The sequence below is a fragment of the Hypanus sabinus genome, chromosome 20 (assembly GCF_030144855.1).
Source record: "Hypanus sabinus isolate sHypSab1 chromosome 20, sHypSab1.hap1, whole genome shotgun sequence".
Taxonomy (NCBI): Eukaryota; Metazoa; Chordata; class Chondrichthyes; order Myliobatiformes; family Dasyatidae; genus Hypanus; species Hypanus sabinus.
In genome coordinates this window covers 20,454,402-20,472,095 of record NC_082725.1, presented here as the reverse complement: position 1 = coordinate 20,472,095, position 17,694 = coordinate 20,454,402, and the positions used below count along the sequence as shown (strand labels likewise).

General features: G+C 40.2%; 1 pseudogene; it reads left to right on the top strand.

Annotated features, from left to right (window-relative positions):
- The first annotated feature begins 16,505 nt into the window (after window positions 1–16,505).
- On the top strand, window positions 16,506–16,621 carry LOC132378716 (5S ribosomal RNA; annotated as a pseudogene).
- Window positions 16,622–17,694: the final 1,073 nt, after the last annotated feature.

The window sequence follows — 17,694 nt, the reverse complement described above, 5'->3', positions numbered from 1 at the left end:
GAGTGTGGTGTTGCAAGTTTTATGAGGGAAGGGATAGGATATAGAGTTGTGGATGTGAATGAAGCGTATGAGGCACTTGTAGAAATATTTTATTCAATGGTTAAAGGTGTTATAGAGATTAATTTTTACACTCTTTTAGAAAACTTTCAGTTGGTTTGTTAGAAAGTGAATGTAGCTCTGGCTCTCTAAGGGCTGTGTGGTGTAGGGATTTTAACAGACATAGTTCATGGAATTATGATAATGGTTTGACTGTAGAAGAATTTTTAGATATTTCTCATCTTGTGTGTCTTAATGATGGGAGAGGTACGAGATTTAATTGTTCTGAAACTGCTATAGGTTTAACTTTAGTTTCAAGCATTCTGGCTGGAGTGAGTGCATGGGATATTAAACATTGTGAAGTGATCATTTTCCTATATTTATAAGCTTGGGCTTGGATTTATATAGGGGACAGGAGGTGCAATTTTGGTAAAGCAAATTGGGAGAAGTTTAAGGTTTTATGTGATGAACCTCTGTCAGGGCTGAATTTGGAGGATGATGTGGATTTTTGTAAAGAAAGGTTACACTATTCGTGAAGCTGCATTAGAAGTGATTCCTATTAAAAAGGGCATTAATAGGAGAAAGGCTGTATCATGGTGGACTGAGTACACAGGGGCAATTAGGGAGGGAGATAATGCACTTAGGGAAGTTAAGAAGTATTCCTTTCCAAGTGACCTCATTAAGTATAAAAGGGCACAGGCCGTGGTGAGTTAAGTGGTAAAGATTGTTAAAAATTTTTGCTGGCAGTCACATTGTAATAGTATTGTAAGGGATATTAAAATTGGAAATGTCTGAGGAATGATTAAAAAATTGGGTGAATTTCATAGAGATAATAACATTCCATTATTGATGAAAGAAGGTAATATGATTGTTACTGAAATAGAGAAGTTTGAGTTACTGGCTTGGTTATTTGCTGAAGTTCATCGTCAAGATAATTTAAGTGAAGAGGTTAAACAATGTAGGGATAAGGTTTGAAGTGAATACCCTGCTGTGCTGGAAGCTGTAGTATTACTGATGTAAAGTTTTCTTTGTGTGAATTTAAGAATGCTATTAATAGTACAGGTCAGACGTCTTCAGGAAAGGCGGATATATATTATTGTATGTTTAAGCATATGACTGACAACTCTTGAAATAATTTTAGAATTTTTGAATTATATTTGGAGGTTAGGTCATTTTCCTTCTTCATAGAAAATGGTAGTAGTAGTGTCTGTTCTAAAACCTGGGAATCCCCTGTTGGATCCTTCTAGTTATATGGTTATAGACCAATATCATTAGCATCCCATTTGTGTAAACTTATGGAACATATGGTAATAGAGCATTTCAATTATATTTTAGAAAAGAAGATGATATAGTGTTTTATCAGAGAGGATTTCAAAAGGGTGGAATGACATTTGATTAAGTTTTATGTTTGGCAAATGATATTATGAAAGCATAAGTAAAGAAAGTGTAATAGCAGTTTTTTTGATATTGAAAAAGCATATGATAGGTTTTGGAAGGAATAACTTTTGATTAAATTATGGAGACTAGGAGTAAGGGGAAGACTGGAATATTTTTCAGAGTTTTTTATTCAGGTGTTCTATGCAGGTAAGGTATATTCGGGCATCTGTGAATTAGAGAGTGGGACCCCACAAGGCAGATTTGTAGCCCTTTATTGTTTAATATAATGATTAATGATATTTTCTCTAAGATAGGTACTAGGGTGGGTAAATCACTATATCCAGATGATGGAGCTTTATGGATAAAAGATAGAAACTTAAATTTAACTGTATATAGGATGCAAATAGCAATTTAATAAAGTCAAAGTGGGCAAATAGATGGGAATTTAAGCATTCAGAACTTAAATTAAGAATTAAGGGCTTATGGCAAGACTTGTGGGATAATGGGCACAAGGGGAGACAACTCGACGGATCACACAAAACTGTTGGGTTGATGGAAGAAGGGGGTAAAACAAGAAGGGAAGGAATTATATTGACTCAGCGTAGAATTGGGCATACTCTGCTTAATTATTCCTTACATCTTGTTGGAAAACCTCACTCTGGGTTGCGTAGGTTTTGTCATCGTTATGAAACAGCTGAACACATTCTGTTACAGTGTGCAATATAAAGGGTTGAAAGAAATCAAATGCAGGCTTTACTACTAACTTTGGGGATGGATAGTTTTCATTTAAAAATTTCATTAAGTTATGGAAGTGATTTTAGTTCACAATATTGTTATGAAGGCTGAACAGTTCTGATGGACAATGGGGTGCAGAGTTGCCCATATTCCCCCTCCCCCGCCTTTGAGAATCACAAACTATTACTGTTGCTATGCTGCTCATGAGAGAGAGAGATGAAAAGAAAACATGCAAGAACATCTGCTACAGATAAGAGAGGGGAGAGAGACTTGTTGATTTACTGTATTATGACTTCTGCGAGGGTTATTTATCTTATACCATTCTGTTCATTAACATTCCTCAGTGGACAGCCGGAATGGGCTGGTTTGATGGACACGGTCATTCAAAATTGATTGATAGCTGAGACCCCATGTGTAGGGATAAAAGTCAGGTCTGGAGAGACACCTTTCAGACACACCAGTGGACACTGACTGAGTGTTGAAACCCACAGGAAAGGTGGGGGCATTGGAGACTGTACAAGGAGATCGGTCAGTTAAACTCACAGTGTTACAGCAGGGCCGGTGGGGACTTGTGTGTGTGTCCACTCATGCCAGAGTGATGAGTCCACCACAGAGGAACGGTCTAGCTGAATGACAGAGGGGTCATAACTGAATGACCACAAAAATTCGACGGATTAAGAAAGCAAAGGAAGGTTTGACTGCTGTAGCTGTTACTTTTCGCTCGCTCTCTCTCTGTCTCTCCAACGATTACAACTCAACAACCACATCTACCTCAGCTCACATGAACTGAACTGAACTTTATACTTTTCTATGACAATTCATTTACCCCTAGACATTGATAGAGTTTGTTTATTATTGCTTATTATTATTATTATTCCTACACTTTTAGGTTTATTACTGCTAACTTGTTTTATACGTATGTTTGCATTATTGATATGGTTTTTGCTTATTTTTATTAATAAACACCTTTAGTTTGGCACCACCAGACTCCAACGAATTCTTCTTTCTCTGCTGGTTAGACACCCAGTTATGGGGTATGTAGCGACATTGTCTTTCATTGCTTACAATCTATACGGTGTTTTGGGGTAATCAAGTTTTCATTTGATTAAGAACGAGTAAGGTTTTTGTTTTCCAGTTCTCTACACCACACTCCAGTCCAGTTGGTGGCAGTAATGCACCTTTAATTTGGACTGCCAATCGCCATTAAAAGTCAGAAGAAGTTGTTTCAAAATGTGCTGTCTAAGCTCTTCTGAAGAAACACAAAGAAACAGGCAAGGTTGAGGACTAGAAGCACAGTGGTTGGCCATGGAAATTGAGTGTGGCAGATTGAGCGATACATCAAACTAACACCCACCTAAATTGGAAGAAGTCCAGCACTACTATCAGCTCTGAACTCTCAGAACCCAAGTACACGCCTCTACAGTCTGGAGAAGTCTTGTCAGAAGTGGTCTCCACAGAAGATTTGTTGCCTAAAAGCCATTCCTCTGAAGTGGAAACAAAGCTAAGAGACTCACCTATGCACAAAAATGCAAGGGCTGGGTTGCAGAACAAAGGCCGCAAGTGCCACTTGAAACACTAAATTTTTGGTTTAAACTGGAGGCAATTTGTCTGTAGAAGAGCTGAAGACTGCCATATGGGTGAGTATCTGCAGCCAACAGTGAAGCATGGCAAATGTTCCCTGCATGTCTGGGGCTGCATTTCTGCAAATAGAATTGGGGACCTGGTCATAATTATTGGGATCCTCAATGCTGAGAAGTATAAGCAGGTTTTCATCTATCACGCAATACCATCAAGAAGATGTTTGATCAGTTCCAGTTTCATTCTGCAGCAGGACAATAACCTCAAGCACATAGACAAAGTCATAAAGAATTGTCTTCAGTGAAAAGAAAGACAGGGAATTCTGCAGAAGATGGAATGGCCTCTAGTCTCCTGATCTCAACGTTGAGACTGTCTCGGATTACCAGGAGAGACAGAAGTAAGTGAAAGAGCCAGTCTCTAGGAGAACTGTGGCAAGTTCTCTAAGACACTTGGAAAAACTGCATTACAATGTATCTAGAGGATTGATGCAGCTTTAAAGAAAAAAGGTGGTCACACCAAATAATGATCTGATTTACTTTTTTACTGTTTACTGCTCTTCACAGTAATTTTTTTTGGTATGTAGAAACTTCTCATTTCATAATTTTAGGAAGTATCTTTACTTTACACAATTTTTTACATGTTTCTAAGAACTTTGCAGAGTACTGTATTTAAAAGGGCTCTGGTGATGCACCATCAATAACTCTCGGAGACGGGAGGCAAACTGGAGGCAAACGATAGGCTTTTATTAGCTGCAAAAGTGACCACAACATCTTGGAGACTGATTGGAGCAGTGCCTCCAATCGCCTTTATACAGGGGTCTGTGGGAGGAGCCACAGGAGCAGTCAGCAGAGGGGCGTGTCCAGATAGGTACATGTAGTTCACCACATCTGATTTGGCTTCTCTTGCAGTATTACATATTCTCAGTTTGGCACTGAATCATCACACTAGGAGTTTAAAAGAATGAGAGGTGATTAGATGGAATGGTTAAAACAGTGAAAGATCTTGATAGGAGCATGTAGAAAGGTTGCCTCTTCTTATGGAATGAGGGTATTTGTTACTGCTTAAAAATAAAATACTTCTATTTAAAAAAAGAAACAAATGAAGTATTTCCCACTCAGATGTAGTGAGTCTTTGGAACTCTTGTCCTTAAAGGACAATGAAAGCACAGTCTTGCATCATTTTTACAGTAGAGTTCAATTAATGGTTGATAAGTAAGAGGATGAAAGGTCATCATGGCTAGGTGGCAATGAAGAGTTGAAGTTACAGTTTATTTCATGCATGATATTAACTGCTAGAACAAACTGAAGGGCCTAAGTGATCTACTCTTGCTCCTGTTTCATCTGCTTGTATGTTCAAAATCAGGTTTATTGTCACTGTCATAAGTCGTGAAATTTGTTGTATTGCATTGTACCAGTAGTACAGCACAGCCATAACAAATCACAAAATAGTGCAAAATAGGAATAGTGAGATAGTCTTCATGGACTATTCAGGAATCTGATGACGGGTGAGAAACTCTTCCTGAAACATTGAGTGTGGGTCTTTGGGCTGCTGTGTCTCCTGCCTGATTGTAGCAATGAAAAGAGGGCATGTCTTGGATGGTGAAGGTCCTTAATGATGGACACCACCTTCCTGAAGCATCACCTTTTGAGGATGTCCTTGTTGGTGGGGATGCTTGTGCGTGAGGTGGAGCTGGCTGAGTTTACAAAACCCTGAAGCCTCTCATAATCCTGCATGTTGGTGCCTCCATACCAGATGGAGATGCAACCGGTCAAAATGCTCTCCACGGTACATCTGTAGAAATTTGTGAAAGGCTTTGATGACATATTAAATAGACGTCAAGGTTTTGTGGATGGAATTGAACTCGCAACAAGATAACCTATAGATAGACGTGCTGCTGACACAATATGTTACCTCTGTTAGATTGGGGTGTAGAATTGTTATTTTCCTTGTAGTTTAACTTCCCTATGCTAGCTTGTATTTTTATATAATCACCTACATACGTGTAATTGTTCAGTGAATTTTCCAGTAATTATAGAACAGCTAGCATTTTTCTAGCAACCTCTTAGTTTTCATTAGCAGCTGTCAGACTATTTAAATCTGGTTATTTTATAGATTAACTGTTTCACTGGAACATTAATCTCTAGTCTGAGTATGAGTTGACCATGACTGCTTTTTCCTTTGTCTTTTTCTTTCTCCTCTCAACTTCACTTTCTTGGTTGTTTTCCACTTTTCTAACACTCAGTAAAACGGCCATAAAGAACAAGCCTTACACCTCATTGACTTCTGAGGAACTTATAGATCGCAGAAGAATCAGAATCCAATACCGTTGTGTAAAATGCATATTAGCACACACTCCGTACACATTACCAGTGTATTACCATTACCAACACAGACAGGAGCAGCAGAGCACCTCTCTGACAGTCTAATAGGGCTCAACGATCCTCTCATCCAACCCAGCACAGCAGAGAATTCCCAAACAGCATCATAATAGATGGATTCTGACAAAGGCTCGAGAAAGACATTACTCAGCTTGGGTAACTCTGTGACAAGGCTCTGATAGTTTTCCCAGAAAAACAATTTGGTTCAACACCAAATTTAGGGAGTCAGTCAGCAATGTATTGTAATTTATGCTGGGTAGGTAAACTTCAGTTCTGCATTAACTCTTGTAGTGTACAGACTACAGCTGAACTGACAGCTCCATCTTGCTACTAAATGAATATGCTTTGACAGGGTTTTAAAGCTGTTCATTATAATGGCTGCAATAGTGTTCATTGCCTCTGGAACTGGAAACTTCACCCTGTGGAAATCTAATTGGCATCAGATGTCAAGAGGCCTCGCCGCAGGCACCAGCATGCCTGTGACTGCATTTCAGTGCCACGTTCTCTCCCGTCTCCAGCTGCAGGCTTCATCTTAAATCTCCCCACAGAGTAAAAAGAAGGTTTGTTCCAGCAGAGCTCCTGCAACTGATGTAAAGTTTCAGAGACTTGGCAAAAAAAATGGTGTTAGCAGTGGGAGAAAGAGATAAGCAGTTGTGCTTTGTAATTCCAGAAATTAATCAACAGAAAAACACTGGATAAGTGGGTGCACTTCAATTTTACTTTAGTGAGGTACATACTTATAATGTGGCAGCTTAATGACATATACCATTCACGTACTCTTACATATAACCCATAAAGAATCATTTAAACAAACAAAGAATGCTAAATCAAAGAATATACTTACAATGTTACACAAATATTACTGAATAATTAAAAACACAACACTCCTCCCTGTTTAGCTATGAACTTCAACTCAAGATAGAATGCATCTCAGTGAGGCACACAGTATACTAAATAATACAACAATTATATAGACATCCAAAACATAGTCAATTTTAAATTGTCTTATTCAGGCTAAAGTTTTAGTTGCTATGGAGGATTTCTTACTCTTGTGGGATAACGTCATTCCTGACAAGAGGAGGGGCAGGTCACTCTACTTGGCAGGTGACTCTTTTGGCTGTGCAACAATCTCAGGGTCTGGGGCCTCTTCCATGGTGGTTGTAGGAGTTGACTCTGGAATGGCAAGAAGTGGTTCTGACAGCTCTGAACACCTTTCTCCACTAACAACTGACTGCTCTCCTCAACTGATCCACATGTCAACTCCAAGTGACTTCAGTCACAATCTCTACTGTGTAGGAGAGCGGTCCAGTTCTGTCCCTAATCTTTCCAAGAGCCCACCTTTGATCATCTCTGTCGTCCCTCATCAGGATTGCTTGTCCAGGAGTGAAACGTCGAACCTCCTTGTCTGGGGAGTCCTCAGTTTGTCTCAGCTGTCTGTCCTGCACACTCCTTCTGAGACTGTGTCTGAAGAGATCCAAGTGTGAGTGCAAGGGTTGACCCAGGAACAGCATGGCTGATAAGCTGATGGTTGCGGATTGTGACATGCAAGGAGAAAATAGGCGAGCTTCTGATCTAGTGTTAGTGTAGTGTGAGCTGCTGACATTGCTTGCAATGCATTCTTTATACTCTGGACAAGCCTTTTGTCGCAGGGTGGTACGGTGCATCTCATTCCATTCATTTTCAGGAATGACTGCAACAGACGATGGTCCATTGTCACTGACTCAGTGTTCTGGAACCCCAGTCCTTGAGAAGAGGCTCCTCAACACATCGGCAGAATGCAACGTTGCAGTGGGAGTTATTGGGAACACTTCCGGCCACTTTGTCGCTGCATCCACTGCTACCAAGAAATCTGTGCCCATGAATGGTCTGACAAAAAACCCCATGAATCCACTGCCAGGGCAATGCAGGCCATGCACAGGACTGGAGAAGAGCTGCTCCTGGCATCTTCTGGACATGTTGGCATACTGGATGATGCATAGCAAGCTGTTCAATTTGCTGATCTATCCCAGGCCACCAGACAGAGCTTCAAGCCAATGCTTTTGTTTTGACTATGCCTAGATGACTGGCGTATAGCTCCTCCAAAACTTTAACACACAGCTTGAATGGTACAACAACATTTAACCTCCACATAAAGCAACCCCTCATCAAAGGCAAATTAATCCCGGAGTTGGTAAAAATGGGGGAACTTGGATTTCTGCTGCACATTCCAGCCATTTTCAGTTGCCATGTAGATCTGAGTCAGTGTGGGGTCTTTTCTGGTTTCCCTTTGGATCATCTGCGCCGTAATAGGGAGAGTTTTCATTTGCGTCAAGAGGAATGATTAGTTGCCCTCTTTAATTCAATCTTGTAATTTTGTTTTCCAAGAAACGGAGCCCATGTCTGCATTTGCCTGCATTAGTGGAACACCCTTCTGTGGATTGAAAATGTTTTAATGTTTTGTGTCTCCAGAAATTGATCTAAAGAAAAACACGGAACCAGAGATAAATGGGTGTACTTCGTTTTTATTTTAGTGAGGCACACTTATTCACATTCTTTTACATATATAACCCGTAATGAATTATTCAAGTACGCAAAGAATGATTAATTGAACAATATATTTACACTATTACTCAAATAATACTGAAATATTAAATACACAACATGTGTTTTATGTAAACCATTAACCTCCTGATTAAATGATTCTTTCTAACTCTCTCACCTCTGGGTAAGCTTTGAGTTAGGCAGTGATGAACAAAAATAATCTTATAGATTGAGATGGGTGGTGAATCAATGACTTCTCATACAGTTAGAATACTTTGTTTAATAAGTTCGGTGGGCAGGCCGGTGCTATCTATCTTGTTTATAATAAAAAATGAATAACCAGATCTCAGATTGTAATTTTCATTGGCTGTACATTATTTTTTAATTGATGCGCTTTCCCAACTCTTTTAAGGTTAATGTTTTTTTTATTCTGAGGGCTCTCAGATCTGGAGGAGAGGTTGGAGATGTGGTAAAGTCTGATTAATGATTTACAGGAACAGCTTGAAAGATAACTAATTCCTCTGATACAGGCTGGCAGATTCCAGTACACAGCAGAGGTCTAGGCCAAGGGTAAAGGCCAAGGTATTGAATACAGGTCCCAACAGAATGCCTGACTCTCATTCAGTTAATTTCAGCAAATGCCTAATCATTTTCAAATAGGTCATGCTTTAGACGTCAAGTTGTGCACAGTTCAATAAAATCAATGGAAATAAAGAAAGCTTTAGGAGAAAAACTTTTAGCAACTCGGTGTCCAACCAGTAAAAATAATGATCTTATTTTAATAAAAATTCTGATATGTTTAAATGTCCTCTTCACCAAGAGAATGCAGTCTAATATGCTCCACTGAAAGATTGCATTTGGTTACCCATGAGACTTCCATCTTGCATTCCACCCTGGGTGATAAGTTAGAGCTACTGATACAGACTTGTCATTCAAAAGCATTGTACAGATTTGTATGGATATTCACAAACAAGAGAAAATCTGCAGATGCTGGAAATCCGAGCAACACAATCAAAATGCTGGAAGAACTCAGCAGGCCAAGCTGCATGTATAGCAGAGAGTACGGCTGACATTTCGGGCCGAAACCCTTTGGCAGGACTGAAGGACGGCAACTCTTCAAAGGGTCTCAGCCTGAAACGCTGACTGCTCTCTTTTCCATAGATGCTGCCTGGCCTGAGTTCCTCCAGCATTTTGCATCTGTTGCTTGTATGGATATTGCTAAACTACAATTGTGGCTCAAAAGATTCTCAGCACAAGGAGGATTTTATCCCCAAGGAGATTGTCATCTAGTCTCTTACTCTCCCTCCTCAGCCATTCATGGTGGCCTCCCTCACTAGTCCCCTTTTTGCATGGTAACTCAGTTTTTGAGGATGCCCCACTCCAGGCAGATTTACAGCTGTGCCATGTTCTTTCCAGTTCTTGCAGATTGATTTAACTGTACTCCAAGGAACATTTTCTTGTGTCCTTCTCCTGACGTGTGCTTTTCAATAACCTTTGCATGGCGTGTTCTATTGTCTTCTTCATGTAGTTTTTACCAGGATACTGAATCATCAGCAGTTGGACCTTCCAGATACAGGTGTATTTTACTACAATCAATTTAAACACCTTGGCTGCACACGGGTCTCCATAAACAGATCTCCATTTAACCAATTATGTGACTTCTAAAGCCAATTGGCTGCACCAGTGATGATTTGGTGTGCCAAAGGGGTGTGGTTGAATACTTATGCAATCAATTTTTATATTTTATATATAAAAATATATTTTTATTTAAATATTTGTATTATATTTTTATAAGGTTTTATAGTTGTATTTAATTTAGATCACTTTGTAGAGACCTGTTTTCACTTTGACACAAAAGAGTCTTTTTCTGTTGATTAGTGTCAAAGAAGCCAAATTAAATCCACTGTGATTCAATGTTAATAAAACAATAAAACATGAAAACATCCAGGGTAGGGGGGTGGTGTGAATATTTTTTTATAGACACTGTATCTATCCTTTAGAGAGACTATATATCAGTGCATGAAAGGCACCAGACACGATGTCTGTGATGACACTAATTTCAAATTAAACAGTAATATTATTGTGCTTCCCTCTCAGTTTCATAAGTAATATTCCATGATATTAGTATCAAGAAGAAAAAAGGAATTTTCCCATTATCAAGACCAGTTCTTGTTCAGCATCGAAAAATAAAAAGAAGCTTAGATTGGTGAATCGCACTATCCTACAACCATCCACCTTAATATTTTCAGTGCCATGCAGAGCAGATGCTTCTTTTTAGTTGAAATATTAAAACAAACCTGTTTCTTTTCTCCAAACAAGAAGAAAAGGACCACATGAAACCATTTCAAATAAAAATATGTAAGTTACTCTTGTGTCAAAGTTACGTGTCAGTCACTCCTTCCAAGATTTGTTGGAAAAATAATGTTTTGTGGGAGCTTGCTGAACACATGTTGAATTCTGATGCTTCATTCACCACATCCAGCTCGTATTCTGGTTCATGAATGGCTGTGGCTTCACTCCCAGATGAGCTAAACATCTATTGTGCATGCTTAGAAAAGGGAGACTGAAGGCACACCTGAGCAATTCCCTAAAGCATCCGGTGACGCTGTAATCTCCATGTAGGAGGCCAATGTCAGAACCTCTTTCATGAGGGTGAATCCCTGCAAGGCATCGAGCCCTAACAGTGTACCAGGCAGGGCACTGAAAACCTGCGTCAGCCAACCGGCGGGAGTGTTCGAGGACGCCTTCACTCTCTCACTGCTGCAGTCGGAGATCCCTACCTGCTTTCAAAGTGTGACAATCATACTGGTGTCCAGGAGAGTAGGGTGAGCTGCCTCAATGACCATTGCCCAGTTGCATTCAAATCTACTTTTGATAAAGTCTACTCAAAAATGTACTCATGACCAGAATCAACTTCTGCCTAAGCAACAATGTGGACTTGCCGCAGTTTGCCTGTTGCCAGAATAGGTCTACAGCAGATGCAATCTTTTTGGCTCTCCATTCACATTTCGATCACCTGGACAATAGCAATACCGATTATCAGGCTGCTGTTTATTGATTACAGCTCAGCATTCAACACAATCATACCCTTACCACTAATCAACAAACTCCAAAACCTGGACCTTTGTACCTCCCTCTGCAACTAGATTCTTGACTTCCTCATCGGGGAGACCACATTCTGTGTACATCAGAAAAAGCTTCTCCTCCTCCCTGATAATCAACACTGATGCACCTCAAGAATGTAGAGCCCACTGCTCTACTCTCCCTAGACCCATGACTGTGTGGCCAGGCACAACCCAAATGCCATCTATAAATTTGCCGATGATATATACACTGTCGGCAGAATTTCAGATGGTAACGAGATGTATGAGTGAGATAGATCAAGTTCAAGTTTAAGTTTAACTCATTCAACTGTACATGAATACCCATGAATAAGCCAAATGAAATAGTGTTCCTCCAGAGTCGAGGTGCAAAACACAATGCCAACAGTCATTCACAACACAAGGTACAAATAGCACATAATAGACAATAGACAATAGGTGCAGAAGTAGACCATTCACCCTTCAAGCCTGCACCGCCATTCTGAGATCATGGCTGATCATCAACTATCAATACCCGGTTCCTGCCTTGTCCCCATATCCCTTGATTCCCCTATCCATAAGATACCTATCTAGCTCCTTCTTGAAAGCATCCAGAGAATTGGCCTCCACTGCCTTCCGAGGTAGTGGATTCCAGACCCCCACAACTCTCTGGGAGAAGAAGTTTTTATTTAACTCTGTCCTAAATGACCAACCCCTTATTCTCAAACCATGCCCTCTGGTCCTGGACTCTCCCAGCATCTGGAACATATTTCCTGCCTCTATCTTGTCAATCCCTTAATAATCTTATATGTTGCAATCAGATCCCCTCTCAATCTCCTTAATTCCAGCACGTACAAGCCCAGTCTCTCTAACCTCTCTGTGTAAGACAGTCTGGACATCCCAGGAATTAACCTCATGAATCTACGCTGCACTTCCTCTATAGCCAGGATGTCCTTCCTTAACCCTGGAGACCAAAACTGTACACAATACTCCAGGTGTGGTCTCACCAGGGCCCTGTACAAATGCAAAAGGATTTCCTTGCTCTTGTACTCAATTCCCTTTGTAATAAAGGCCAAAATTCCATTAGCTTTCTTCACTGCCTGCTGCACTTGCTCATTCACCTTCAGTGACTGATGAACAAGGACTCCAAGATCTCTTTGTATTTCTCCCTTACCTAACTCTACACCGTTCAGATAATAATCTGCCTTCCTGTTCGTACTCCCAAAGTGGATAACCTCACACTTATTCACATTAAACGTCATCTGCCAAGTATCTGCCCACTCACTCAGCCTATCCAAGTCACCCTGAATTCTCCTAACATCATCATCACATGTCACACTGCCACCCAGCTTAGTATCATTAGCAAATTTGCTGATGTTATTCTCAATGCCTTCATCTAAATCGTTGATGTAAATCGTAAACAGCTGTGTTCCCAATACCGAGCCCTGTGGCACCCCACTAGTCACCACCTGCCATTCCGAGAAACACCCATTCACCGTTACCCTTTGCTTTCTATCTGCCAACCAGTTTTCTATCCATGTCAATGTCTCCCCCAAAATGCCCTGAGCTTTGATTTTACCCACCAATCTCCTATGTGGGACCTTATCAAATGCCTTCTGAAAATCGAGGTACACTACATCCACTGGATCTCCCTTGTCTAACTTCCTGGTTACATCCTCAAAAAACTCCAATAGATTAGTCAAGCATGATTTGCCCTTGGTAAATCCATGCTGGCTCTGCCCAATCCTATCACTGCTATCTAGATATGCCACTATTTCATCTTTAATAATGGACTCTAGCATCTTCCCCACTACTGATGTTAGGCTGACAGGATGATAGTTCTCTATTTTCTCCCTCCCTCCTTTCTTAAAAAGTGGGATAACATTAGCCATTCTCCAATCCTCAGGAACTGATCCTGAATCTAAGGAACATTGGAAAATGATTAGCAATGCATCCGCAATTTCCAGGGCCACCTCCTTTAGTACCCTTGGATGCAGACCATCTGGACCTGGGGATTTGTCAGCCTTCAGTCCCATCAGTCTACTCATCACCGTTTCCTTCCTAATGTCAATCTGTTTCATTTCCTCTGTTACCCTATGTCCTTGGCCCATCCATACATCTGGGAGATTGCTTGTGTCTTCCCTAGTGAAGACAGATCTAAAGTACTTATTAAATTCTTCTGCCATTTCTCTGTTTCCCATAATAATTTCACCCAATTCATTCTTCAAGGACCCAACATTGTTCTTAACTATCTTCTTTCTCTTCACATACCTAAAAAAGCTTTTGCTATTCTCCTTTATATTCCTGGCTAGCTTGCGTTCGTACTTCATTTTTTCTCCCTGTATTGCCTTTTTAGTTAAGTTCTGTTGTTCCTTAAAAATTTCCCAATCATCTGATTGTATCATCTGAAGATAGCAAGTAGGCATATAGTCGCACAAAAATTGTATATATAGCCCAAGTCCCTGAGTGACTTATCCTGTAAATTGATGGTGCATGGGTGTCAACCACAAGAACAAGCAGTTCTCAGCAGTCTTCAGACAAATGTGTGCTCGCTTGTCATTCCATTGGAGGTCAGCGATGGGAAGGACTAGCTCCCAAACCGCATGGATGCCGGACTGCACTACCTCCAGCCTGTCCTCTTTTGGGTTGCTGAATCAGGCAAGCCCGTGGCTTGAGGCCTAGTTGTCACTACAGCTGAGGCCACAAAACTCCCTGCTGTCTGTCCCACCAATTCAGCATTTTACACGATCAATGTCCAACAGAGTCTTGTGATCACAAGAGAAATGTCCAAGACAGTCACTCACAGTTAGTCTGCTCGCTGCCTTTATGCAGCAGCTCCCAGACCTTCCCAGAGCAAGCAGTAACACCGTCCACACCAAGTCTATCTCCTCCACCATCAAGCAGCTTGCTAATGGGGTAGACCTGAAGTTCTTAATGTTCAGCTTTGTACCGCAACTGGAAAAAAGACAAAAACACCTCTGGTTGCCCCTGAGAGCCGCTGTACCCGATCACAACACCATGTCACCAGAAGATGAAATGGTTGAGTGGCGTTGCAATAACAACCTGCACTCAATGTCAGAAAGACAAAGAAATTGATTGTGGACTTCAAGTAGGGGAAGTCGAGGCAACACACCAGTCCTCATTGAGGTATCAACAGTGGAAAGGGTAAGCAGTTTCAAGTTCCTGGGTGTTAATATCTTTGAAAATCTATCTTGGGCCCAGCATATTGATGCAATTACGAAGTTGGCATAACGGGAGCTATGTTCCATTGGCAGTTTGAGGAGATCTGGTACATCACCAAAGATTCTTGCAAATTTCTCATGTACCTTGGAGAGCATTCTAACTGGTTGTATTGCTGTCTGATATGGAGGGGCCACTGCACAGGATCAATAAAAGCTGCAGAAAGTTTCAACCTCTACATGCGCACTAGCTTTTCCAGTATTGAGTACATCTAAGATGGTAGCGCAATATTAGTACGCAGCAGCCTCTCCGGACTCTGGATTTGGGGATTGCCAAATATTATGTGGATTTTCTGGTGTAGTCTGTTTTGTTGTGTACTTTGTGTTATCATTCTGGAGGAACATTGTTTCATTTTTTAACTGCATTGCAGTTGTAGTTTCTAAATGACAATAAACCAAAATTCAATTCAGTCTTCAAAAGGCAATGCATCAAAAAGGTGGTATCCATCACTAAGGACCCCATCACCCAGGACTGCCCTCTCCTCATTGCTAACATCAAGGAGCATGTACAGGAGACTCAATGTTTTACGGACAGCTTCTTCCCCTCTGCCATAGATTTCTGCATAGACAATGAACCCATGTAAACTAGTTCACAATTTCTTTTTCTGTATTTGCTTTCTTTTTACTATACGAAAGAGTCAGTACAAATAGTTAAATTGGCAATGGTGATATGATCCTACAGGTTAGAAATTAAAAATTACTTTCATATATTCCTCAAGTTCCACATGACTAACTTGTACAAATATTCAGGAACTCTGCAGCAATTACTCATATGCAGCTTTACACTAACACACAAACAAAATCACCAAATTAGTTGTGGTTCCCAGACATTCTCATCACCGAGCATGTTTTAATAATCAAGGCCAGAAGGAAGAGAACAGCAGCAATGGTCTTGTAAGGATGAATGTCTTTTGTTATGTTCAGTGAGACATCTCCTGTTTGTCAATACATGCTGCATTTCTGGCCTGAACTGCACTCAGTACGTTTATGTTAATAAATATAACTAAATGAAATTCATCCGGTCATACAGTCATTGAGTACTACAGCACACAAACAGGCCCTTCTGCCCAACTAGTCCTTGTCAAAAATTTTTCTAGCCTAGTCCCATCTACCTTCACCCTGTCCATAGTCTCCATACCCCTCTCTTCCATGTACCTATTCATTATTTTCAATGTTGCACTTGAACCCACATCCACCAAAATTAGATTTTCAACTAACATTGGAGCAATTTGCTTGTATCTTCTGAGCTTCACTTGTGCTTTGTATTACATTATAGACCCATTTGTAATCTAGTTTAGAGCATGAATCTTAAATTCTGTGTATAGGGGTACATAAGTAAAACAAAATAGATTATTTTTACACTATTTAGTTGGCCAATAAAACAGACCCAAGGTTAGATTGTTATCTTCCAGGGAACACCCACTACTATATAGATAGGTCATGACTTTTTTTATTATTGCTTCATCCTTGTTAACAAGGAATTATGTTGAGTATTTTGCGATTTTAGAGAGTTATTGTTATGGTAATTAGATTTCCATAACATCTGTTATGACATTATCAGTGATGACTGAACTAGCCTGAGAAAGCCCGATCTTGTCTGATCTCAGAAGCTAAGCAGGCTTAGGCCTGGTAAGTACTTGGATGGGAGACCTCCTGAGAATGCCAGGTGCAGTAGGCTTTTAGCTTCTACCCCTCTGCCATCCAATTCCTAAATGGACAGTGAACCTGTGAACACTACCTCACTTTTCCAATATATATTATTTCTGTTTTTGCATGATTTTAATCTCCAATATACATATACTGTAATTGTTTATTTATTTATTCTTCTATATTATGTGTTGAATTGAACTGCTGCTGCTAAGTTAACAAATTTCATGACATATGCTGGTGATACTAAACCTGATTCTGATTCTGAAGTGCAGTCTCTATAAAGGGGGCATGGAATTAAAGAGGGCATTTGACTCATTGCATCTATAAGTACACTGGGTTGAAGAAGTTTGGTATGGGCCCCCAAATCCTAAGAATTTTCTACAGGGGCACAATTGAGAGCATCCTGACTGGCTGCATCACTGCCCGGTACGGGAACTGTACTTCCCTCAATCGCAGGACTCTGCAGAGAGTGGTGTGGACAGTCCAGCGCACCTGTAGATGTGAACTTCCCACTATTCAGGACATTTACAAAGACAGGTGCGTAAAAAGGGACCGAAGGATCACTGGTGACCTGAGTCACCCCATTCACAATCTATTCCAGCTGCTACCATTCGGGAAATGGTACTGCAGCATAAAAGCCAGGACCAACAGGTTTTTTCCACCAGGCAATCAGACTGATTAATTCATGCTGATACAATTGTATTTCTATGTTATATTGACTGTCCTGGTGTACATACTATTTATTATAAATTACTATAAATTGCACATTGCTCATTTATAAGGAGATGTAAAGATTTTACTTCTCATATATATGAAGGATGTAATAAATGAATTCAATTCCATTCAATTCCATTCCTCCAGAGTTTTTCAGTATATTGAGAAAATTTTCAGTGTATTCAATATATTCAGCATGGATAACTTGACTCACCTCAATGCTGGTTTGACTCCACAATCTAGAAATTCACTTTTCAGGACTCCAATACTCATGTTTTCAGATTTATTTATCTACTTTTAAATTTTATTATTGGCATGATTTGTCCTCTTTTGAACACTGATTATTTGTCACTTTATTATATACAGATTTTTCATGAGGTCTATTGT